Source organism: Lactuca sativa, chromosome 9 (assembly GCF_002870075.4).
Source record: "Lactuca sativa cultivar Salinas chromosome 9, Lsat_Salinas_v11, whole genome shotgun sequence".
NCBI lineage: Eukaryota > Viridiplantae > Streptophyta > Magnoliopsida > Asterales > Asteraceae > Lactuca > Lactuca sativa.
Window position 1 is genome coordinate 138,854,871 of NC_056631.2, and position 27,311 is coordinate 138,882,181.

A 27,311-nucleotide genomic window follows, 5' to 3' on the forward strand; every position below is an offset into this window, starting at 1 on the left:
CGTGTGTGGTTAACCGGCACACTAACTTGGACTTAACAAGGTAGGTAAAGGGTAACTTAAGGTTTATCATAGTATCGGTGGAGCGTGTATGGTTTACCGGCACATCGATTGAGTGATAAACTTTAAGGTTACCAAGTGATTTGCATGGCTACTTCACACCTCGCTTTGTGATCCTCGGTATCCCAGTCACAAAACTTGGAGGGCACACTCGAGATTGAAACATGCCTTTGAAAAGTTCATTGAATCTCAAAAGAATCTAGGAATTTATAAGAAGCAATCAAAAACCTAATATTTAATATTTTGGTTTTCGTGGTGGAAATTAGTGAATCGTCATTCACCTACCTTTCAAATATGTTATAGCTTGGATTACGACATACCTCTTCTAAGTTATAATATATTGTGATTGGATCCTAGCCTTAATATTACATTTGGGTGTTTTATTAAGGACTCTCTTAAATATCTAAACTAATCTTGTCCTCTTCCTTCAGATGTCTTCAAACAATGCTGCTTCTGGCTCTAATCCTAATGGCTCCTTTACCCTTGTGAACTTGTGTGGGAAAGTCACTTTTGATGGATCCAACTTCAATGAATGGATCAGAAACATCAGGATGATTACCCTTTACGAGGACAAAGAATATGTCCTCGACAAGGAGCTTAAGGGGATTGATGAGACCATTACAACTCCTCAGGAGATCACTGACTTCTACGCACATGAAAGGGATGCTACCAAAGTGGAATGCATCATGATGGCCACGATGACAGCGAAACTCCAAAAGTCCTATGAGGACTTCTACCCTTTTGAAATGCACAAAGATCTGATGGAAAGATACCATCAAAGTGCACGACAAGAGAGGTATGAAATCATCTACTCCATGATACACAACCATGATGAAGGACGGGGAATCCGTCACGAGCCACATGCAGAAAATGCAAAGGTATGTGGATCGGTTGCTGAAGCTTAATGTGAACTTCCCTGAGGAGCTTGCAATAAATATTATTTTGCACTCCTTACCATCGTGCTATGATCAATTCCGCATGACATATCACATGAATAAGGAAGAGGTCACACTCAGCAAACTTCAGGGTCTTCTCAAGACCGCAGAAACAGGTCTTAAGGGGAAGTCGGTTGTTAACACTCCTACTCTAAACTCCGCTCCGGTTTTGGCAATCGGGAAAAGTCAAGGGAAGAAGAGAAAGATCTCTTCGAAGGGTACCAAGGCTAGGACCCTTGATGGCTCTTCTTCAAGTGGAACCAATAAAGTTTTCGTCACTCCTTCTTCTGACCCAAAAGAGGCTGAATGCTTCTATTGCCATGAAAAGTCACATTGGAAGCCAAGCTACCCAAAATACTAGCAGGATGTGAAGGATGGGAAAGTTAAACCCAACCATGCAGGTATTTACACTATCCTATCTAATAACTCACCCCATTCTAACTCTTGGGTCCTTGATACCGGTTGTGGGATTCATATCTGTTCTGATTTGCAAGGACTAAGAAGAAGTGAGAATGTGGAGCAAGGAAGAATAAACTTAATCATGGGGAATAGGAAAGCTTTAACTGTCACCAAGATTGGAGTTTAGTCTTTATCGCTAAGTAGTGGGTTTAGTTTAGATTTGAATAAGTGTTGTTATTCGCCAGAAATGGAAAGAAATATTATTTCCTTTCATGCATTGTATAAACAAGGTTTCACCTTTTCATTTGATAATGAAGTTGGTTCTATTAATGTTTTCTTTAATAATATTCTTTATTTTAAAGCATTACCTTGTGATGGCGTGTATGAAACAATATATGTGGTTGATAACTTAGGAAATAATGTATTGTGTATTGATTCTGTTAATAATAACTTGGATAAAGCATCATTATGGCGTTGTCATCTTGGACATATAAGCAAGAAACACATGCCAACTCCAAAAGGATGGAGTCTTGGAGTCATTTGACCTAAAGTCGGATGATAGTTGCGAATCATGCTTACTTGGAAAAATGACAAAGTCACCCTTCACAGGTTCTTGTGAGAGGGGTGAAGGTTTGTTGGATCTTGTACACACGGATGTGTGTGGGCCCTTCAAACATGCCACAAGGGATGCTAATCGTTATTATTTGACTTTTAATGATGATTACAGTAGATATGGATATGTCTACTTAATCAAGCATAAGTCAAAGACTATCGAAAAGTTTTAGGAATTTAAACAGGAAGTCGAGAATCAATTGGGTAGGAACATTATGATGCTTCGATCCGATCGAGGTGGTGAGTATCTTAGTTCAAAGTTCCTCGACTATCTTAGGGAATGTGTGTCACAACTGTAAATTTTAAGCTATGTAATCTATACATTCAAGTTAATGAGAACCAAAAACTTCAATCAAATACAAGATACAAGTACTATAGATAGTCATCAAACAATTGGAGACCCTAGAAGTTTTGGTTAAGTCCATTTTGGACTAAGACTTCTTTATTGGATCCAAATGGACCAATAAGCTTCCAATTGGACTATCATGGGTTTAGGACCCTAATTGGGCTCTAATTGGACCCACATTCGTTTATTTCAATATTTTAGGCTAGGTAGAACCTAGAAGGAAATAAAACACAAGTTTTGATCCATAATTAAACCTAACCTAGCTTAATAAAGCACAAAAATCACAACTTTATTTTATAAGTCCAATAAACACCCTAATCAACACTAATGTTGGGCTTAGGAGCAAAAAGCCCAAAAACTTTTTTTTCCTTCCCATTTTCGGCCCAAAAGAAAAGCCCAAGAAGAGGAGTTGACTATTACCATGCCACCTCATTTTTATCTCTTGGATTTCCATGCAACATATCTCATATCTCTATGCATATATCACTTCATGTCTATTCCTCTCTCTTTTCCTTCTTGCTCTCGGCCAAAACCCAACACACACACACACACAAATATCTCACAAACACTCTCTAGATTACTCAAGAAACCATCCTCCCTCTTCACTTAAAATCTCGAAATTTTGCTTGTGCATCAAGAGGATTTCAAGGAAATATCATCACTTCTTGGTAAGTCACACATATCTAAGAAATTTATAACTCTTTTTCTCATTATTAGATCCTCTCTCTTAAACAATTTTGGTAATCATGCTCCTAGAAAGCTCCTTAAACTCGAGATCTACATCAAGGAAAGCTAGGGCCGAAAATCACTTCATTTTCCTTCCATTTTCTTTACAAAACCGAGCCCCCACACCCAAGGTGAGATTCATACCCCTATTTTCTGTTTTTAAGAGTTTTTGTGGGGGGGAATACAAGTGAAAGTGTAGATCTATATGTAATTGTATGCCTTGTATGATTTCCATGCTTATATGTATGCTTATATGTGTTATAATGTTGGATCTAGCCATTAAACCCCTCAAAACCGAGATATAACTCATGTTTTATGATATTAGCTTCAAATATGTTCCTACATAATAAGTGATACTAGATAAATAGCCAAGTGGTTAGCAACAATTTTCTTTAAGCCAAAAACACACATTTTGGGCCAAAAATGTGAAAAATACAAAATTAGGGGCCCAAAATGACATTTTACAGATTCTGATGGTCGAAATGTGTCAAAACAGTTTTCATAAAGCTATTTCTGGAATTCTATTCAATTAGTGGATTAAAAACATAAATTTCAAGCCTATTGGGCTAAAAATGTAAATTTCGGCCCAATAAGGCCCATTATGCGAATTTTTCTGTTTTGAAGGGCCAAAACTGTGAAATTCTGTAAAACAGTGGACTATAAGTGTCCCAAACCCTTTTCAAAGGTTTAAAATGCTTTTTAAATTTAAAAAGGACCAAAGTTGCAAAAATTTTCCATTTTGGGCCAAAATTGTCAAAATTGCGAAAAGATGGGCTAAAACCGAGAAAAACTGCATTTTCAGGGACTTAAACTGTTTTCTTTGAAAAATATGCTGGAAAATATTAATTTCAATAATTTTTGGTGTTAAAATGTCAAGAAAAATAGTTTAAGGACCAAACCGGGAAATATTTAAAGAAAAGGGTTGAAAATGTAAATTTTACAAATAATGAGGGGCTGAAAACTGAAATATTTCAAGGCTGATTCATTATGTACAATGTGATCAAATAATGACACCTCAACTACCAACGAAATACAACTCATTACAATACCAAAAGTCGTTGTTAAACGAATTGGCTCGGTCTCGAGCCAATGAAAATCCACAACTACTAACTCTTTGATACATACAAATAACGATTGGTAATACACATACATGCGAGTGTGCACAGACGTCTACGCACCATCTTCGGGCCCCAAAAGTGTAAAATCTTGTTTGTTGGGCCTAGCTAGCCCAATGACCTGATCTTAAGGCCCGAAGACATTTTTTTTCTACGAAGTGTTGAGTTTTACCGACTTGGCACAACGTAGGGTGACTTTCAATGGCTTGTACCATTGGACCCCAAGGGCCATGGTATTGCTAGAAAAGTCTACACATTTTACGAGGCGGGTCGGGGACCCCTCGCACACATTTTTCCCCAGCCGGTTAATAGAGTTACCGGGGTCTTCGTGACCTCTTTCTCTTCGGATGTGGGACCACTCATAGTCCGGGCGATTGGATAACGTGATTAGTACTGACGACGCCTTCGGGAATCGTTGGTATATCTATAAACCGGGCATTTGTGTAATGCGGGTTTGTAGTAAATAATCAATGCTCGAGAACCTTCCAACGTCGCTTGGGACCGATACTACTATTTTTGTAATGGTTTCAACGCAACTCAACGGATTTCAAAAGAACTAGGGGAACATCGGGTTTCCCTAGGGTTTTTATCACATACAGATTTTAAACGCATACATCTTAAATGAACAATTTTTGCAAGTATAGAAACAAACAAGCATACCTATGGATCTTCACAAACGTTTTCGAAAGCTTTTCTTTTCAGAAAATATCGGATTTTCTGGTGGTTTTTCAAACAATATAAACATTCGATTTCAAACACTACTTATGAACTCACCAACATTTCATATGTTGACGTTTTTCAAAATACTTGTATTCTCAGGAAACCAGTGAATCAAGGGAAATCATGCTCAGTGACGGTTGCAGTTTATTTTTGAATGAACCAAACAATATTAATTTTTGGAAATGTAATATCTCAAACAATGTATGACATGTAAACACTACTGGTTGTATTATGTTGATGAATGGTGACGAATGTTGTTTGTTTCATATATATTCAATGTTATGGTATTCAATTGAGTCACGACAGCCCCCGGACGTTTCCGCCGTCTGGTTCGGGGGTGTGACAGGTTGGTATCAGAGCTTTGTTTATAGTGAACTAGCATGTCGAGCCATACATTGATATGCAACTATAAACCAAAAAGAGGGACTAACATAACTCTGAACAAAACAAATGAATAAAATACACTTGCTTGCATTAGGAGTAAGGACCTAACGCTGAATCAAACACCATAATACTGGTATCTCGGTTAATTCGGGACTGTTCTTAGTGATACCAAGAAGTGAATGTAGCCTGATCAACTACATTCTCTCCGAGGTAAAACTAACACATGTCTTGATGAGATCGGAATAGCCAGGGAACCTAAAAATTTTACCCTATATCACCCAAAAAGAGAATAATTGCTTGGTCTGTGTAATAGTCATAGTACCCTAGGAATAATGTAGCATAATTACGTACTCGCGCAGACAGCATGGCTGGTTTTCATCACCCTGGAGACCCCTACTTCCCTAATCAGGGAAACAACGGGTGGCTAGAGGAGGAGCCTGAGGAAGAGCCTGAAGAAGAACCTGAGGAGGACCCCGAAGAGGAATCAGATGGGGAACCGGAAGCAGAAGTCGAGGGCGAGCCTGCCGAACCCGAAGAAGACGAAGAACCTTTCGAAGAGGAGCTCGATGACAGCGAAGGGGGTGATTCGGATGCAGAGTCCGAGGTCATCGACCCCCCTTACCCGATCAGGGTACCCGCTTATCGTGTGGGACCCACTGGACCTACCCCTCCTTGGGGCATGGATCTTTGGAGATGGAGCAGACATCAGGGACAGCGACCCCCGTTTGGCATGTCACGGGAGTTCTTTGACTTGAGGGACGGAGGACCGGCCGACCGAGCCCTACCGGTCATGGTGAGACGGTTACGGGACACCGGCGACCTTGCTCAGGACACTGCTGATCAAGTACGCCGGTTGTGGACTAGAGTCGAGCGTGCGGAGCAGGAGACACGTGACGTCCTCCGGGAGTTTCACATGAGGCAGGTAAGGTGGGAATCTCGACTTCAGGATGCAGAACGCTTGGTGACTCGTTTTCAGGGAGCGTCCACATCTTCGGCACCACCTCCTGACGCAGCTCATCGCGATTAGGGATAGACCTATCGTAGTAGGAGATTAGTAACTATGTTATGTACTCCGGCTCTATGTTTAAGTGACTACACTACTCATGGAGCCGTTATGCTGTCGGATTAGTGTTACTTATGTATGCTCCTGCGAGCAAATTTTCTTGTACTAAACACGGATAATATTAATGAACTTTTGTGTGTTTTGCTATGATATTCACGGTTGTTATGTGTTGAGTTGTTATGATTACATGCTTGATGATAGTAATGTTTAGGCTCGTACCCTACACCTAGTTAGTAGGATCATAACCTCACCGAAACCACGCACACTCAACATCTTTCCGTTTCATGACAGAAAGATGCCTCGCCCAGCTACTCGCGGAAATCCCGAACCAACCCCGCCGGAAGTTGACTCCACTGCTTTCCAGGCAGCCGTGTCTGCTGCGGTCACAGCGGCTATGGCACAACTTCACCGAGGGAACAACGGAGGAGGCAATGGTCAAGGCTCCGGAAGTTCGAACAACGGGACGAACCAAGGACTCACTAAAACGTGCACCTACAAGGATTTTGCGAACGCTAAACCCCGAACTTTCAACGGTACCGGAGGAGTGATCGCCCTAAAGCGATGGATCGAGAAGGTAGAGTCGGTGTTCGAGATATGCGAGTGCCCCGAGCAGATGAAAGTGAAGTTCGCGGCCTGCACTTTCGTGGACCAAGCACTCACTTGGTGGAATGGTCACATAGAAGCTATGACACTCCCTGTCGCCAACTCTATTCCCTGGGCAGAGATGAAAGAGATGTTGACGGCTGAGTACTGCCCCCGGGGCGAAATACAGAAGATGGAGCAGGAACTATGGAATCTCACGGTGCAGAATGGGAACATCGATGCTTACATATCGAGATTCAGCGAACTATCTCTGTTGTGCCCGGGTATGATCACATCAGAAGGGAAGAAGATTGAACGATTCATTTGGGGATTGACATCCCCCATTCAGGGGAACGTGATAGCTGCTAACCCTGAAACGTTTGACAGCGCGAAGAGATTGGCAAAGAGGCTCTATGATCATAACCACAAAAAGGGCGAGAAACCGGTAGAGACTGAGAAGAAGAAGGAGAGCGATGGTAAGAAGGGATGGAACAACAAGAGGAAGGGGCGTCAAGGTCCCGAGACCTCTAAAAAGCAGCAAACGGTGGCAGTTCACGCTGTCACTGCGCCGGTACCAGTCACATCACATGCTCCAGCCTCAGCTACTTCAAATATTTCAAGACCCTATTCCGGCACTCATCCCAAATGCAACAAGTGCGGTTTCCATCACCAAGGAGAATGTAGGGAGTTCCATTGCACCAGTTGCAATCGAAGGGGACACACTGCAAAGTTCTGCAGGACTTATCCTTCTCAGAACCAGAGTCAGGGAAACAACCAGAACAACAACAACAATCACCGCAACACCAACAACACCAATGCCGGCGGCAACAACGCAGGGCCTAGCCACACCTGTTTCGGGTGTGGAAGGACGGGGCATTTCCGTCGAGATTGCCCTAACAACAACAACAACTCCGGAAACAGAGGAATAGGAAGAATGCTGACTATGGGTCAGAGTGATGCAGTTCAAGATCCCGCAGTTGTGACCGGTACGTTTCTCCTAAACCACACTTATGCATGCATCTTATTTGATACCGGAGCGGAGCGAAGTTTCGTAAGCGAGAAGTTTAAACATTTACTAAAACAACAACCCCAGAAGCTAAATGAAACCTATACGGTGGAAATGGCCAATGGGAAGACCGAATCCACTAGGGAGATCTACATCGGATGTACCCTAACCCTTAACCAGCACGTCTTTCAAATAGATCTGATGCCAGTGTCAATTAGGAGTTTCGATGTGATTATCGGCATGGATTGGTTAAGCCCCCACCATGCTGAGATTATGTGCCACGAGAAGGCCGTTCGCCTTCGTCTCCCGAATCACGAAACCCTAGTAATTTACGGAGACAAACCCAGTACGAATCTCCGCCTCATCTCGTGCATCAAAGCACAAAAACATCTGCGAAAGAACAACTTAGCGTTCTTGGCCCACATAGTGGACAAGACCAAAGAAGAAACTAACATCCAAGACATTCCGGTAGCGTGTGAATATCCGGACGTGTTTCCCGAAGATCTTCCAGGAGTACCCCCAGAGAGACAGGTTGAATTCCGAATCGACCTCGTTCCAGGAGCAACTCCCCTCGCTAAATCACCATATCGACTGGCTCCTGCTGAAATGCAGGAATTATCCAGCCAACTCAGTGAGCTTCTGGACAAGGGATTTATCCGACCTAGCTACTCGCCATGGGGAGCTCCGGTGCTCTTTGTCAAAAAGAAGGACGGATCCTTCAGAATGTGCATCGATTACAGAGAGTTGAATAAACTCACTGTCAAAAACCGCTACCCACTCCCGCGAATCGATGATTTATTTGACCAGCTCCAAGGAGCTAGCTATTTTTCTAAAATAGATCTACGGTCCGGATACCATCAACTCAAGGTCCGAGAAGAAGATATTCCTAAAACCGCTTTCCGAACCCGCTATGGACATTACGAATTCGTCGTGATGCCCTTCGGTCTAACAAATGCACCTGCCGCATTTATGGACCTAATGAATCGAATCTGTCGACCGTTCTTGGACAACTTCGTCATTGTGTTTATCGATGACATCCTCGTCTATTCTCGAAGCAAAGAGGAGCATGGCCAACATCTTCGACTAGTCCTAGAAACGCTGCGATCGGAAAAGCTTTACGCCAAACTCTCCAAATGCGAGTTCTGGCTTCGGAGTGTGAATTTCTTAGGCCACGTAGTTAGCCAAGACGGGATTCATGTGGATCCCTCTAAGGTCAAAGCTGTGGAAGGATGGGCAACTCCGACTACTCCCACAGAAATTCGTCAGTTCTTAGGCCTAGCAGGCTACTATAGAAGATTCATCCAAAACTTCTCTAAAATCGCCAAGCCACTTACCTTGCTTACGCAAAAGAGTGTGCCATTCAAGTGGACAGACAGACAAGAGATTGCGTTTCGAACCTTGAAACAAGCTCTTTGTAGCGCCCCTGTACTATCTCTACCTGAAGGAACGGAAGATTTTGTAGTTTACTGTGACGCGTCAAATCAGGGCTTAGGTTGCGTTCTCATGCAACGTGGAAGAGTAATAGCGTATGCGTCCCGTCAACTAAAGGCGCACGAAGTAAATTACACAACCCATGACCTAGAACTGGGAGCTGTGGTCTTCGCCCTAAAAATTTGGAGGCACTACCTGTACGGTACAAAGTGCACCATCTTTACGGACCACAAGAGCCTCCAGCACATCTTGAATCAGAAGGAGTTGAACATGAGACAACGAAGATGGGTGGAATTGTTAAACGACTACGAATGCGAGATCAAGTACCATCCAGGCAAGGCCAACGTGGTAGCTGACGCATTAAGTCGGAAGGAATACACAAATCGACGTACGAAAACGCACTCGATAACCATTCAGTCTCATCTGACCACTCAAATTGCATCAGCCCAGGCAGAGGCCATGAGAGCGGAAAACAGAACTAGCGAGGCATTACGCGGAATGGAGAAGAACCTGGAAGTCAAAGAGAATGAGGTATACTACTTCATGAACCGCATTTGGGTTCCAAAAATCGGAGGATTCAGGGAGATCGTTATGAAGGAAGCCCACAAGACACGATACTCCATTCATCCTGGTTCGGACAAGATGTATTTGGACATTAAGCAGCACTATTGGTGGCCTAACATGAAGGCGGAAATCGCAACTTATGTTAGTAAGTGCCTTACGTGTGCCAAAGTAAAAGTGGAATACCAGAAACCTTCCGGATTGTTACAACAACCGGCAATCCCTGAGTGGAAATGGGAGGGGATTTCTATGGACTTCGTGACTAAGCTACCCAAGACGTCGGACGGATTGGACACCATATGGGTAATAATCGACCGACTGACGAAATCGGCCCATTTCCTGCCCATCAAGGAGTCCTACAAGATGGAGAGGTTGACGCGTTTGTACCTACGAGAGATTGTAAGACTTCATGGAGTGCCAAAATCCATCATTTCGGATAGGGACAGTAGGTTCACGTCACGCTTTTGGCAGTCGCTCCACAAGGCAATGGGAACTCATCTTGATATGAGCACCGCGTATCACCCACAAACAGACGGTCAAAGCGAACGAACCATTCAGACGCTTGAAGACATGCTTCGTGCATGTGTGATAGACTTCGGAAAGTCTTGGGATACCCACCTACCGTTGATCGAGTTTTCATATAACAATAGTTATCACTCGAGCATTAAGGTGGCCCCTTTCGAAGCACTGTACGGGCGTAAATGTAGATCACCGTTATGTTGGGCTGAAGTAGGTGACACCCAGCTAGCAGGAACACATACGTCGGATAGAGCAATGACAGGACCGGAAATCATTCGCGAGACCACAGAAAAGATTGTCCAGATCAGAGCTCGATTACAGGCATCGCGCGACCGGCAGAAGAGCTACGCTGATAAACGGCGAAAGCCCTTAGAATTCCAGGTCGGTGATCGAGTATTGTTGAAGGTCTCACCCTGGAAAGGGGTTATACGTTTCGGAAAACGAGGAAAGCTAAACCCACGGTACATTGGACCTTTCGAAATCGTCGCCCGAATAGGTCCGGTAGCCTACAGACTACAACTACCCGCGGAGCTAAACGGTGTGCACCCCGTGTTTCATGTTTCTAATCTGAAAAAGTGCCTATCAGATGAAACTCTCGTCATTCCTCTTGACGAAATCGAAATCAATGAGAATCTCCTGTTCGTCGAAGAACCAATCGAAATCATGGACAGGGAGGTGAAGCGTACTAAGCAAAGTCGCATCCTGATCGTGAAGGTTCGGTGGAACGCAAAGCGTGGGCCAGAATTCACGTGGGAACGCGAAGATCAAATGAAGCAGAAGTACCCTCACCTATTCTAGTTTTCTCAAATCTAGCTTTCAAACAGAATTTCGGGACGAAATTCCCTCTAACGGGGGGATGATGTCACAACTGTAAATTTTAAGCTATGTAATCTATACATTCAAGTTAATGAGAACCAAAAACTTCAATCAAATACAAGATACAAGTACTATAGATAGTCATCAAACAATTGGAGACCCTAGAAGTTTTGGTTAAGTCCATTTTGGACTAAGACTTCTTTATTGGATCCAAATGGACCAATAAGCTTCCAATTGGACTATCATGGGTTTAGGACCCTAATTGGGCTCTAATTGGACCCACATTCGTTTATTTCAATATTTTAGGCTAGGTAGAACCTAGAAGGAAATAAAACACAAGTTTTGATCCATAATTAAACCTAACCTAGCTTAATAAAGCACAAAAATCACAACTTTATTTTATAAGTCCAATAAACACCCTAATCAACACTAATGTTGGGCTTAGGAGCAAAAAGCCCAAAAACTTTTTTTTCCTTCCCATTTTCGGCCCAAAAGAAAAGCCCAAGAAGAGGAGTTGACTATTACCATGCCACCTCATTTTTATCTCTTGGATTTCCATGCAACATATCTCATATCTCTATGCATATATCACTTCATGTCTATTCCTCTCTCTTTTCCTTCTTGCTCTCGGCCAAAACCCAACACACACACACACACAAATATCTCACAAACACTCTCTAGATTACTCAAGAAACCATCCTCCCTCTTCACTTAAAATCTCGAAATTTTGCTTGTGCATCAAGAGGATTTCAAGGAAATATCATCACTTCTTGGTAAGTCACACATATCTAAGAAATTTATAACTCTTTTTCTCATTATTAGATCCTCTCTCTTAAACAATTTTGGTAATCATGCTCCTAGAAAGCTCCTTAAACTCGAGATCTACATCAAGGAAAGCTAGGGCCGAAAATCACTTCATTTTCCTTCCATTTTCTTTACAAAACCGAGCCCCCACACCCAAGGTGAGATTCATACCCCTATTTTCTGTTTTTAAGAGTTTTTGTGGGGGGGAATACAAGTGAAAGTGTAGATCTATATGTAATTGTATGCCTTGTATGATTTCCATGCTTATATGTATGCTTATATGTGTTATAATGTTGGATCTAGCCATTAAACCCCTCAAAACCGAGATATAACTCATGTTTTATGATATTAGCTTCAAATATGTTCCTACATAATAAGTGATACTAGATAAATAGCCAAGTGGTTAGCAACAATTTTCTTTAAGCCAAAAACACACATTTTGGGCCAAAAATGTGAAAAATACAAAATTAGGGGCCCAAAATGACATTTTACAGATTCTGATGGTCGAAATGTGTCAAAACAGTTTTCATAAAGCTATTTCTGGAATTCTATTCAATTAGTGGATTAAAAACATAAATTTCAAGCCTATTGGGCTAAAAATGTAAATTTCGGCCCAATAAGGCCCATTATGCGAATTTTTCTGTTTTGAAGGGCCAAAACTGTGAAATTCTGTAAAACAGTGGACTATAAGTGTCCCAAACCCTTTTCAAAGGTTTAAAATGCTTTTTAAATTTAAAAAGGACCAAAGTTGCAAAAATTTTCCATTTTGGGCCAAAATTGTCAAAATTGCGAAAAGATGGGCTAAAACCGAGAAAAACTGCATTTTCAGGGACTTAAACTGTTTTCTTTGAAAAATATGCTGGAAAATATTAATTTCAATAATTTTTGGTGTTAAAATGTCAAGAAAAATAGTTTAAGGACCAAACCGGGAAATATTTAAAGAAAAGGGTTGAAAATGTAAATTTTACAAATAATGAGGGGCTGAAAACTGAAATATTTCAAGGCTGATTCATTATGTACAATGTGATCAAATAATGACACCTCAACTACCAACGAAATACAACTCATTACAATACCAAAAGTCGTTGTTAAACGAATTGGCTCGGTCTCGAGCCAATGAAAATCCACAACTACTAACTCTTTGATACATACAAATAACGATTGGTAATACACATACATGCGAGTGTGCACAGACGTCTACGCACCATCTTCGGGCCCCAAAAGTGTAAAATCTTGTTTGTTGGGCCTAGCTAGCCCAATGACCTGATCTTAAGGCCCGAAGACATTTTTTTTCTACGAAGTGTTGAGTTTTACCGACTTGGCACAACGTAGGGTGACTTTCAATGGCTTGTACCATTGGACCCCAAGGGCCATGGTATTGCTAGAAAAGTCTACACATTTTACGAGGCGGGTCGGGGACCCCTCGCACACATTTTTCCCCAGCCGGTTAATAGAGTTACCGGGGTCTTCGTGACCTCTTTCTCTTCGGATGTGGGACCACTCATAGTCCGGGCGATTGGATAACGTGATTAGTACTGACGACGCCTTCGGGAATCGTTGGTATATCTATAAACCGGGCATTTGTGTAATGCGGGTTTGTAGTAAATAATCAATGCTCGAGAACCTTCCAACGTCGCTTGGGACCGATACTACTATTTTTGTAATGGTTTCAACGCAACTCAACGGATTTCAAAAGAACTAGGGGAACATCGGGTTTCCCTAGGGTTTTTATCACATACAGATTTTAAACGCATACATCTTAAATGAACAATTTTTGCAAGTATAGAAACAAACAAGCATACCTATGGATCTTCACAAACGTTTTCGAAAGCTTTTCTTTTCAGAAAATATCGGATTTTCTGGTGGTTTTTCAAACAATATAAACATTCGATTTCAAACACTACTTATGAACTCACCAACATTTCATATGTTGACGTTTTTCAAAATACTTGTATTCTCAGGAAACCAGTGAATCAAGGGAATTCATGCTCAGTGACGGTTGCAGTTTATTTTTGAATGAACCAAACAATATTAATTTTTGGAAATGTAATATCTCAAACAATGTATGACATGTAAACACTACTGGTTGTATTATGTTGATGAATGGTGACGAATGTTGTTTGTTTCATATATATTCAATGTTATGGTATTCAATTGAGTCACGACAGCCCCCGGACGTTTCCGCCGTCTGGTTCGGGGGTGTGACAGGTTGGTATCAGAGCTTTGTTTATAGTGAACTAGCATGTCGAGCCATACATTGATATGCAACTATAAACCAAAAAGAGGGACTAACATAACTCTGAACAAAACAAATGAATAAAATACACTTGCTTGCATTAGGAGTAAGGACCTAACGCTGAATCAAACACCATAATACTGGTATCTCGGTTAATTCGGGACTGTTCTTAGTGATACCAAGAAGTGAATGTAGCCTGATCAACTACATTCTCTCCGAGGTAAAACTAACACATGTCTTGATGAGATCGGAATAGCCAGGGAACCTAAAAATTTTACCCTATATCACCCAAAAAGAGAATAATTGCTTGGTCTGTGTAATAGTCATAGTACCCTAGGAATAATGTAGCATAATTACGTACTCGCGCAGACAGCATGGCTGGTTTTCATCACCCTGGAGACCCCTACTTCCCTAATCAGGGAAACAACGGGTGGCTAGAGGAGGAGCCTGAGGAAGAGCCTGAAGAAGAACCTGAGGAGGACCCCGAAGAGGAATCAGATGGGGAACCGGAAGCAGAAGTCGAGGGCGAGCCTGCCGAACCCGAAGAAGACGAAGAACCTTTCGAAGAGGAGCTCGATGACAGCGAAGGGGGTGATTCGGATGCAGAGTCCGAGGTCATCGACCCCCCTTACCCGATCAGGGTACCCGCTTATCGTGTGGGACCCACTGGACCTACCCCTCCTTGGGGCATGGATCTTTGGAGATGGAGCAGACATCAGGGACAGCGACCCCCGTTTGGCATGTCACGGGAGTTCTTTGACTTGAGGGACGGAGGACCGGCCGACCGAGCCCTACCGGTCATGGTGAGACGGTTACGGGACACCGGCGACCTTGCTCAGGACACTGCTGATCAAGTACGCCGGTTGTGGACTAGAGTCGAGCGTGCGGAGCAGGAGACACGTGACGTCCTCCGGGAGTTTCACATGAGGCAGGTAAGGTGGGAATCTCGACTTCAGGATGCAGAACGCTTGGTGACTCGTTTTCAGGGAGCGTCCACATCTTCGGCACCACCTCCTGACGCAGCTCATCGCGATTAGGGATAGACCTATCGTAGTAGGAGATTAGTAACTATGTTATGTACTCCGGCTCTATGTTTAAGTGACTACACTACTCATGGAGCCGTTATGCTGTCGGATTAGTGTTACTTATGTATGCTCCTGCGAGCAAATTTTCTTGTACTAAACACGGATAATATTAATGAACTTTTGTGTGTTTTGCTATGATATTCACGGTTGTTATGTGTTGAGTTGTTATGATTACATGCTTGATGATAGTAATGTTTAGGCTCGTACCCTACACCTAGTTAGTAGGATCATAACCTCACCGAAACCACGCACACTCAACATCTTTCCGTTTCATGACAGAAAGATGCCTCGCCCAGCTACTCGCGGAAATCCCGAACCAACCCCGCCGGAAGTTGACTCCACTGCTTTCCAGGCAGCCGTGTCTGCTGCGGTCACAGCGGCTATGGCACAACTTCACCGAGGGAACAACGGAGGAGGCAATGGTCAAGGCTCCGGAAGTTCGAACAACGGGACGAACCAAGGACTCACTAAAACGTGCACCTACAAGGATTTTGCGAACGCTAAACCCCGAACTTTCAACGGTACCAGAGGAGTGATCGCCCTAAAGCGATGGATCGAGAAGGTAGAGTCGGTGTTCGAGATATGCGAGTGCCCCGAGCAGATGAAAGTGAAGTTCGCGGCCTGCACTTTCGTGGACCAAGCACTCACTTGGTGGAATGGTCACATAGAAGCTATGACACTCCCTGTCGCCAACTCTATTCCCTGGGCAGAGATGAAAGAGATGTTGACGGCTGAGTACTGCCCCCGGGGCGAAATACAGAAGATGGAGCAGGAACTATGGAATCTCACGGTGCAGAATGGGAACATCGATGCTTACATATCGAGATTCAGCGAACTATCTCTGTTGTGCCCGGGTATGATCACATCAGAAGGGAAGAAGATTGAACGATTCATTTGGGGATTGACATCCCCCATTCAGGGGAACGTGATAGCTGCTAACCCTGAAACGTTTGACAGCGCGAAGAGATTGGCAAAGAGGTCGTAAGACAGTAGGGTGCAAATGGATCTTCAAGAAGAAGAACGACATGGATGGTAATGTACACACTTATAAGGCTCGACTGGTTGCAAAGGGCTTCTCATAAACTCCAGGAGTTGATTATGATGAGACCTTTTCTCCAGTGGCCAAGATTAAGTCTATTAGGGTTCTGTTAGCCATAGCTGCATTTCATGACTATGAAATATGGCAAATGGATGTCAAAACCGCTTTCCTTAATGGAAAGTTGGCTGAGGATGTCTACATGAGTCAACCAGAGGTTTTTGTCAGTACAGAGTACCCTAATAGAGTGTGTAAGCTTGAAAAATCCATTTATGGGTTAAAGCAAGCACCTCGCAGTTGGAATCTTTGCTTTAATGAGAAAGTCAGGGAATTTGGCTTTTCTAGGAGTGAAGATGAATCTTGTGTGTATGTCAAGGCTAGTGGGAGTATAGTTAGCTTTTTGGTATTGTATGTGGATGACATACTACTCATAGGAAATGACATCCCAACTCTGCAGGAAGTTAAGTCCTGGCTTGGGAAGTGTTTCTCTATGAAGGACCTAGGAGAAGCTGCCTATATTCTAGGGATAAGGATCTTGAGAGACCGGAGTAAAAGACTAATTGGACTTTATTAGAGTACCTACTTGGATAAGGTGCTAAAGAGATTCAGCATGCAGGAATCCAAGAAAGGAGAGTTACCCATCCAGAGTAATGCCAGATTGAGTAAGACACAAAGCCCTAGCACTGAGGCTGAGATAGCAGAAATGAGTCGAATACCTTATGCTCCGGCCGTAGGATCGATCATGTATGCTATGACGTGTACTCGACCTGATGTAGCCTTTTCCCTGAGCATGGTTAGCAGGTATCAAGGGAACCCTGGCAAGGCACACTGGACTGCGGTAAAGAATATCCTCAAGTACCTACGGTGGACTAACCACTGGGTCCTTACCCTCGGTGGGAGTGATGACTTGAGGGTTGTTGGGTATAGTGATGCTATCTTTCAGACTGATAGGGATAATTTCCGCTCTCAGTCAGGCTGGGTCTTTACCCTAAATGGAGGAGCGATTTCTTGGAAGAGTTCCAAGCAAGAGACAGTGGCTGATTCAACTTGTGAATCAGAGTATATTGCAGCTAGCGAGGCAGCAAAGGAGGCGATATGGCTGAAGAACTTCATTGGAGACCTTGGATTTGTACTAGCTATTAAAGAGCCAATGGAAATTTTATGTGATAGTGAAATCGCTATTGCCTTAGCCAAGGAACCAAGGGATCACGGGAGATCCAGGCACATCGACAGAAAATACCATTTTATCATACATCGAATAGAAGAAGGACTCCTCGTGGTAAAGAGGGTATCATCGGATGAGAATCTAGAAGATCCCCTCATGAAGGGACTGACTCGGGTTAAGCATCTCCAGCATGCTTGGAGCATAGGGCTGAAGGATGATATTAGATTTAGTAGTTAGATAACCTCGAAATTGTAAAGTGTAATTGACATTAGATGATGAATAAAAGGTGTTTTATTTATGAGTAAAGTGTTGTTATCTCTTGTCGATCGTTTACTATATTTCTTTTCCATGTTTTGACTTCTAGAATAATTATGTTTGGTATATCATATTATTCAAACCTCCACAGTCGGTCATATGTTGGAAGTAGGTATGAATCAAGACTGTCATGATTGGTTGTAGAGGTCTAAGGGACCATTTTTGTAAACATTTTATGCTACATGGACTGTTTTTGTAATGAATTTCTATAACATGAATCATTATGTGAAGTATTATGACATAAAGACTATTTCTAGAAAGTATTTATCCCACAAGGACCATTTCTATAAACATTTTCTGCCGCATGGACTGTTTCTGTAATGAATTGTTGTCACATGGACCATTTTGTAAATTATTATGCCATAAAGATTGTTTCTATAAAGTATTTATCCCATAAGGACAATCTCTGTAAACATTTTCTGCCACATGGACTGTTTCTATAATGAATTGCTGTCACATGGACCATTTTGTAAAGTATGATGCCATAAAGACTATTTCTAGAAAGTATTTATCCTACAAGGACCATTTTGTAGACATTTTCGGTCATAGGGATTGTTTTTATAATAAGTTTCTGCTAGGGGGACCATTTATGTAATCATTTTCAGCCACAAGGAAACTATGAAATAACATCAAACATTTCTTTTTTCTGAATTGCTAAAATACAACAACCATAAAAAACAGCACGATGTTGCGAAAGTTACAATATAGAAAATAAAAATCTACAAAAAGTAGATAAACATAAAGAAAAGCTACCGAAAACTTGGTGGACAAAGCCTAGTCTAAAAAATAGCACTCTACTTTGACAAAATAACAACAACAACACCAAAACCTTAGCATCTTCGTTTGAAATTAAAAAACCTTTGCTTGGCTGTTTCTTGCTGAGATTTTTAAAAATAACAATCTACTTGTTGTGGTGTTTCCAGAATAGCACTCTACTTATGAGATGACTCACATTCTTCCTTATAATAACTTCACTTTTATGCAATTTGAGGGTACAAAGATCTTTGTTGTCTATTTCATCAGATTTTCTCTTTTTATTCATACTTGTTACAACTTCATTAGGCTTCTCTTCCTTTTTAATTGTGATTCCAAGTCGTGTCTTTTCACTTGGCATTTTCCACCATAGGGACTTTCTTGAAGCCTGGGCCTCAACATTGGCTGAGAAGTACACCTCGCCTTTATAACCAGCTTAGAGCCTTGACCAATGTGTTGACTTCAACCACCTTCTGAGCAGCAAATGTGAGCCATGATTTGATTTCGTCATCCAATTTTGTCTCATTAACAAGATCGACAACAGTATGAAGGAGTGATCAAGAGGTTGAAACTACAAGCTTATTTACATGACTACATATTTCACATTTTATGTTAGCGAATTCATTCGGGTAAATGTAAGGGAAAAATTAATATGGCTAAAATGAATGAAAGAAAAAAAGTACATTCGCCCACAATGCCTTCAAGAGACTCAAGAAAGTTAGAGAACTAGAAATATCATTAGCCTAAATGTTTATTCCATCAACAACTATAACAAAGAGGTATTTGTCTGATGGGAAGCTGGTCTTGATTAAATTAACAATCTTTTCACCACGAATCAAATCAAAAGTGAAACCATAACTCCAGGTAATCAAAAGTGAAACCATAACTCCAGGTAATCAAAAGTGAAACCAACAAGAGTGTAGTAATCAATTGGTCAATCACCACTTCCAAAGTATGCTTGTTTGTTTATAAATTTTCAATGTGATGATACACAAAACATGTGTTGTTGTTTCTAATGAGGAAATATTGGGATTGAGATAACAAAAATTGAAAGGTGTCCAGTTTTTGAAGAGTGGCAGAACTATAATTGTGAGCATAATAAACCAATATTTTAGCAATAAGAACATAATTTAAATGCATATTTTTACCTACCGTTCTATCAACAAGTAAGGATAATGAAATTGAACTTTGTGGAAGTTGATGTTATCTTTAAAGGGTATGAAATTAGACAATTGTGTGGATCTTAGTCGGTGTTTCTACATACCGGTAATAGTATTCTATGCTAAATTGATGCAACAATCGTGTTCCCTTGGCTTACCAGTGTTAGCTTCAGTGGTTTGGCTAGACTCGAGGGCTTCTGCTCCAAGGATTCTACCATCAAATGTCTTGCTTTTGAACAAGGGAAGGATGAACCTAAGTCACGACGATAGGGAGTGGTCGGCACACTTTTTTTGAAGTTGCAGGGAATAAAGGGAAACGTTGGGCTTACATATGGTGGTAGTTAGTAGAGGGGTAAGAGAAAAGGAGGAGGCAGACTAAAAATTTGAGATATAATTTACAAAGGGTATTTTGGTGAATTTAAATATATTTTTGATTTATAAGTATAGTTTATGGTATTAAATTGATTTATACCTCATTAAATTATAAAATTGGATATAAATGTGAGTTTAATTGATTAAGAAGGATATATAGGTAATTATAAACTTTGGAATGATATCGAAGTAATAATCAATGTTTGCAAATCATAGTGAGGACATAGATTGTAACACCCCAAAATACGAAGGTAAAAATTTCATTTTTAAAACAACCAAAACACACATTTATAGATGTATGCGCTGTAATCAAGCCGGGCCCTTCCCTTTCGAACCCGAAGTACATGCAACCATTAACAACAACTGTAAGCACAAATCTTAGTGAGTTCCCCAAATGCCACATACCACACATAACATAACAGTCATACTTATCAAACATGCAATATGAGGTGCTATGTGCCAACCATAGTCTTGCCATTCTGCTACGAGCCGTATCATGGTCTTTCCTTGCCAGTTTGGGGACCAAAACCCTGGGTCTTACAGACAAGTGCCAGGAACCACCTCCTGGTCTTCCATGCAAGCATAACAAAGATAACTAGCATTCAATCTACAACTACTTATCTACATAACTGCCAGAGTCCAAACTCTAGTCTTGCATACCAATTTGCCAGGAGCCACCCTCTAGTCTTTCATGAAAAGCCAAGGGCCACCCCCTAGTCTTCCTATAATACATAAACCAAATGGGTCTAAATTGGTGACTTTGACCCATAGTACAATGAGGAGACTCACCATAAAAACTGAACCCACGAATAAATCTTTGACTGCAAATCCGCTAAAATCCACGCGTTATCAAACACCAAAATGACAACCCATTAATATCTAGCTGCTAACTCACCCTATGAGTCCAAATTATGGTAAAAAAAAACCTTTTTACCCTTCCTCAAACTTGGCCCAAGGCCAAGGCCCAAACTAGATGACCAAAATCCAAAATAAGCATCTATGGCCCAAATATGGCCCAATTTTCCCATTTGGGCCCAATTCCTTTCATGGGCCTTCACCTCAGAAAGTCCAATAAAGTCACAAAATCCCAACCATAAAATCGAGATCGCCCAACATGGCCCATGACAACCAAGCCTAAAACCGAAGCCCAAAAAGGAGAGGTCCAACCCTGCTGAGTACGCGGAGCATACTCAGCCTGTATACTCAACGTACAACATTAAAGGCTTGTGTGCACAACATACAAAATTGTATGTCCAATGTACTCACCAGCCATGGCCAACTTTCCAAAACCAGCTCTTAATACATTAAGACATTGATCTAAACTCATATCTGACTTCCCCAAGGTGGTTTATCACATAAAGTTGCGAGCTTTATGTGCATGCATGGCTAAAGGGGGCTCTAGAGCTCAAAGGAGCTTAATACTTGATTTAATACATGCATGGGATCAAAACCACCATAAAGTTTGCACCTTTATGCCCAAGGAACCCATAAAATATCCAGATCGCCCAACATGGCCCATGACCTTAACTCCCAATCATAAACAAAAATGACCAAAAGTGTGCTAAGAAGTAGATCCATGAAATGAAATGGAAAGTTTTGAACTTTATACCTTCCAAGCCACCAAAAGGAGATGCTAATGCTGGATCTCAAAGCCTTCCTTCAAAGAACAAGTCTTCAAGCTTCTTCTTCTTCTTCTAGATCCACAAAAACCTCATAAGAGCTCAAGATCACCAAGCATGGGCTAAGGGACAAATTAGGGTTTTTAGGATATGGAGGTTGGCTAGGAAATGATCAAATGGGCTATCATAAAGCTTATATAGGGTACACTAGAAAAATTTGGGTTATCATACTTCACCCTCTTATGCCCATCGTAGTCGTCGTACGCCCAGTGTACGAGGCCTCGCATTCCCGATCCACCCTTCGCACTATGTTAAGCGTACATCACATTACGCCTCACGTACTAACCTCTGCAGCAGTACCCCCATGTACTAAGGTTACCTCTTAAACACTAAAACACTCTAAAGGCCATAACTTCTTTGTTACAAATTCGATTCCGACAATCGTTATATCCATGAAAAGGTAACGAGAAGCTCTATACTTTTATCTACTCATACATGCCATAAAATTTCCTGAATAAAAATCCAATTTCCATAAAGCCTGCTACCATTTTACCAATATAATGCTTGGCTCCAAAACCAAATTCGAACACCCGAATCATCAACATTACATCACCCACACCCAAATGGGTAACGATTCGGTACATGGCATTACAACTCTCCCCAACTTAAATTAGATTTCATCCTCGAAATCATGAGTTATCATCCCAGCACACCATACAGCTTGAACAACACAATTGCAATCCCCTATGTATACCACAGCCTTCCCAAAGGCAACCGAACCCAACCCTAACAGAACCCTCCAAAACCGAAGAAGAACGAATCATTAATCTTATGTAGAAAACCACTTCTACCTTCCCCAAAACCTAAAATCACAAATTGGTCTGACTTCCCGACCGACCGCCTACACCGAACCACTACCATGCCAACTGCTCATTGAATTCCAGACTTAAACAAAGCGTTTCCAACCCTAATTATCATGATACTTCCATTGGGAACAAATTCATTGACAATATACTGCTGCATAACACTTATACTTGACCGAATGCTCAGATCATCCTTCGAGTAGAAGATTCATCTCTGCAACGGTTAGACTCAAACGAGAGTTGCGCAATAGGGTCAAATCAAATACTCCGAGATTATTTAATCCAACTGCAAGTGACTTAGTATTTTCACCAAATAACAAGCGACTCCACACATGAATCGCAAATCACTAATACCGTGCGACTCATCCTGCTGCCCCTAGCTGCTTTCCAAAAGCAGCCGAAACCTCCTTGTGACAACCCAAGTTGTCCCGTTACATTTCCCCGTTACCGTTAACGGAATATTCCAGTTATAAAAGTTCCGTTAATTGGAAGTCGTCAATTAAATAAACATTACAATTGTTCATGTTTAATAGGCCATTAAGTTGTGATGAAAGGGAATAAAAACAGATAACATACATTTCCATTTAATTGGAAAAAGTTAGTTTTAATTATTACGACCACTAAATCGGGTGCGACCAAAAGCCCCGTGTAACGGCAGTATTGGGTAGAATTCCACTGAGCCCCGACTCAAAACCCTATAAAAGGGTTAGTGGACTCCATTTGGAGCTTTTCCACCCTCTCTCTCTATATTCTCTCTCTAGACCCGTTTTCGCCCCGAATCTGCAACCAAACGCTTCCAAATTGTAAGTCCGCTTACCCTAGCCTATTCTAAACATATTGATTCATGTTTATAGCTTAGAAATCGAACCTAGAAGCTGTTGAAAAGGAGTTTATGGCCTAAGCTCCTCCTTAGGCCGTAAACACCTAAAATGAGGCCAAAATGACCCCCAAAGGTCCCTAAAAGCTTGGAAATAAATAGGGGAATTAGCCTAGGAGTGTTTGCACATTTAAAACAATCATTTTGAGGCATAAAAGAGAGTTTACGGCCCAGGCATATGCCAAGGCCGTAAACACCTCTAAACTATGTCAAAATGCCTCCAAAACACTCCCAAACCACCCTAGGGCTTAACACATAAATTAGGGGCTTATTCTCTTAGGTTTAGATCACTTAAACATTATGATTTGGAGGATTAATATGAGTTTACGGCCTAGACATGTGTCAAGGCTGTAAACTCCCCAAACCAAGCCAAAATGTTGGTTTTTGTCCCCCAAATGGCCTTAGACATTTACCGTAAAATACTAGGATTGAAACAAGGGCTTAAACTCAATGAATGGAGGGTGTATGAGATTTCACGGCCAATCCATAGAGCTTACGGCCGTAAACTCTCAAAGGTTGGTCATTTGGACCATAAAATCTAAAGGAGACCCCTTTTGGAACTCAAACACCCCTATAGCCTTAAATAAATTACTAGAAGTGATATAAGGGCTTAAAACTTCATAAAACTTAAGGGATGAGAGTTTACAGCCGTAAACTCCCTTAGGAGTTGTCCCTAGGCCGTAAACTCCATTATAGTGCCCTTAAAAGACCCTAAACCCACTCGTGCCTTTTGGAATTGGACCTAGAATAATTCCATGATCAAGTAGAAGCCTTAAAACACACTAGATACCCTCACCATGAGTTTACGGCCGTAAACTCATGGTGAGTAGTCCCTTGGCCGTAAACTAAGTGTTAAGGGTTCACTCTTGGAGAGTAAACTCCATTTCTAAGCCATACACTGTAACATCCCGAAATATCAAGAGTAGAGTTGAAGGGCTAAAAGAGTAAGTTGTGAAAGAGTGACTCGGCGAGTCCATTGATGGACTCGGTGAGTAGAGTCGCGACTGGGTCGCGTGTTAGGTAGCCGACTCAGCGAGTCAGTAAGGAGGACTTGGCGAGTAGGCGCTGAGTGGAGAAAACCCTAATTCCCGGGGTTGAGCCCTATATAAAGAACATAACAGCCCACTCACAGCCTCTTTATTCATCTCCAAGTCCAGAAACCCTTAGCCTTCGTGTGTGAGTGATCATATCTCAATTGGGAGCTTGAAGGAGACGATTATTGAAGGAATTTTGAGAGATTGAAGGCTTGGAGCAAGGGGCTTTGCTTGGATTCGAATTACATTGCAGTTGGGGCGTCCATTGGAGGTAATATCTCGTTCTTGGACTGATTGTATGTTGTTTCTTCATTTTGGGGTTTGTGGGAACTTGTCTATGGATGTAATTGGAAGTCTAGAGGTTAGATCTGAGGTTGCTACGTCAGATCTGGAATGGAGAAGAATCAGAGAGCATGAAAGTCCCTGTGTTGGAGTATTTAGTGAAGCTTACATGTCCCAAACCCTAAACCAATATGCAAAAAGCCTAGATCTCGTTGGATTCACGTAAAGTTTGCCACTTTACGTGATGAATGGGATGTAGGAAGCTAGATCTATGTTTTGGATCAATTGCATGGCTTGGAGTGCTTCTGTATGGATTCAGACCGGTGGTACTCGGCGAGTCACATGGGTGTACTCGACGGGTTGCTTGAAGATGAGCTGGGACTCGGCGAGTTGGAAGAACAACTCGGCGAGTTGGATGAAGATGGCCTGGAACTCGGCGAGCTGTATGAACAACTCGGCGAGTAGGTTGATGATAGCCTTAGACTCGGCGAGTCTTGTCGAAGAGTCCCGATATTCCCTGGTTGGGTCGAGAATCGGTGAGTCAAGGGATGACTCGGCGAGTTAGGTCGCGGATTGAGTGAAGTTCTGATTATGGGAACTCGGCGAGTCATAGGGTTGACTCGGCGAGTAGGGTCAGTCAGGGGTTGACTTTGACTAAGGACTCTGATTTTGACCAAGGGTTGACCGTTGACTTTTAGGGTTTAGTCAGCGATGTGACCTTTGGGCCAAGAGAGGGGTAAAATAAATAGTCTTTTACCCTTAAGAGGGTGCCATGAGAGGATTGATTCTAGCCTCGAGAGTTATATTCATGAGAGTAATTGCCTTACGTGTTAGGCGGTGGCGAGTTCGAGATTTAAGTGTGGGGATATCTGCTTTCTGCTTGCCAGGTGAGTCTTCTCACTATACTTTACCTTGAGTAGGTAATCAGAGTTATGTGACAGGGTGTTTGTATGCTATGTATGTTATGTGTTGTACTGCATTATTTCTATGTGATTTATGTTGTGCATGGTTACAGAGTTGGAACCGGAGGGTTCCTAGAGTTAGAACAGGAAGGTTCACAGAGTAGAACCTGAGGGTTCACAGAGTTTGGGTGCACAGACCCATAGAGTTATAGCCTCGAGTGGCTAATATGTGTTATATGTATGGTATTTTGGGGAACTCACTAAGCTTCGTGCTTACAGTGTTTTGTGTTATGTTGTTTTCAGGTTACTTTCAGTATCACGGGACGGCACCGACTTGATTGTACACACCAGAGAAAGAGTCATGTCTTGGAGAATCCTGGTTTTCTATGCAAGTGAATATGGAGTTATGTTTTGTAATTCGATTATGAACGAGATTTTAAACAACTGTTTCTACGTATAAAATGATTATTTTAAATGAAAAATTGTTTTGAAATTTACGGTGTTACAAGTTGGTATCAGAGCCTTGGTTTGAGGGATTCGGATGCGCCTTCGGGTAAATCTGGACTCAAACTGAGGAAGTAAGAAAAGTTTTTAAAGAAATAATTTTCTAAAAGTGAATAAGAGTCAAAGAGAAAGCAAGAAAGAGAAGTGTGTACAATTAGCCAGAGCCCGAACGGTGATTTCCCAAAATACCCTTACTTTTGTGTTATGAGATATTTATGATGCACTTTATGAGATATTATTGCATGCTAGAGACAGGCTAGGTATTTCATATCTTAGGACTAGAGTGGCCTGATTTGTGATGCCTTAGCCTAGGACTCGTTGTTATATGTGTCATGCTTTTGAGTATGTGATGAGTGAGAGTATCCAGTTAGAACCCATGAGGGGTAGAGTTACAGAGTTCGGTGGTACTTTCGAGGATGAGCCGAGAAAGTGGAGTTATCATCGAGAGTGAGTTCTATGTATTCTTCAATGCTCGAATGCTGCTTGCTTTGTGCTTTGTGGAACTCTCGATGATGGGAGTCAGCTACCAAGTGAATATGACGATATTCAGGAGGTAGATGGCTGGCATCATTAGGAGCTCTTCAGCAGCTGATAGAAAAGAAGTGGGAGGACAACGGAAGAGCCTAGGGAGTAACCCTAGCCAGATGAGTGCGCTGGTAGAGTAGGTCGAGCAGCTACTTAGGAGCTCTGGGATGGTCCGTGTGGAAAGTATGGGTAGATGTGGCAGGTAGTATGGGCCTGTACTACTGAAAGCAGAGGACCCATACTTGATACAGGGAGTATTCTGAAGGTTCTAACGAGCGGATTGAGGAGTGATGTTATGGTTCGAGTACCATACATCGGAGCGGATTGAGGAGTGATGTTATGGTTCGAGTACCATACATCGGAGCGGATTGAGGAGTGATGTTATGGTTCGAGTACCATACATCGGAGCGGATTGAGGAGTGATGTTATGGTCCGGGTACCATACATCGGAGCGGATTGAGGAGTGATGTTATGGTTCGAGTACCATACATCAGAGCGGATTGAGGA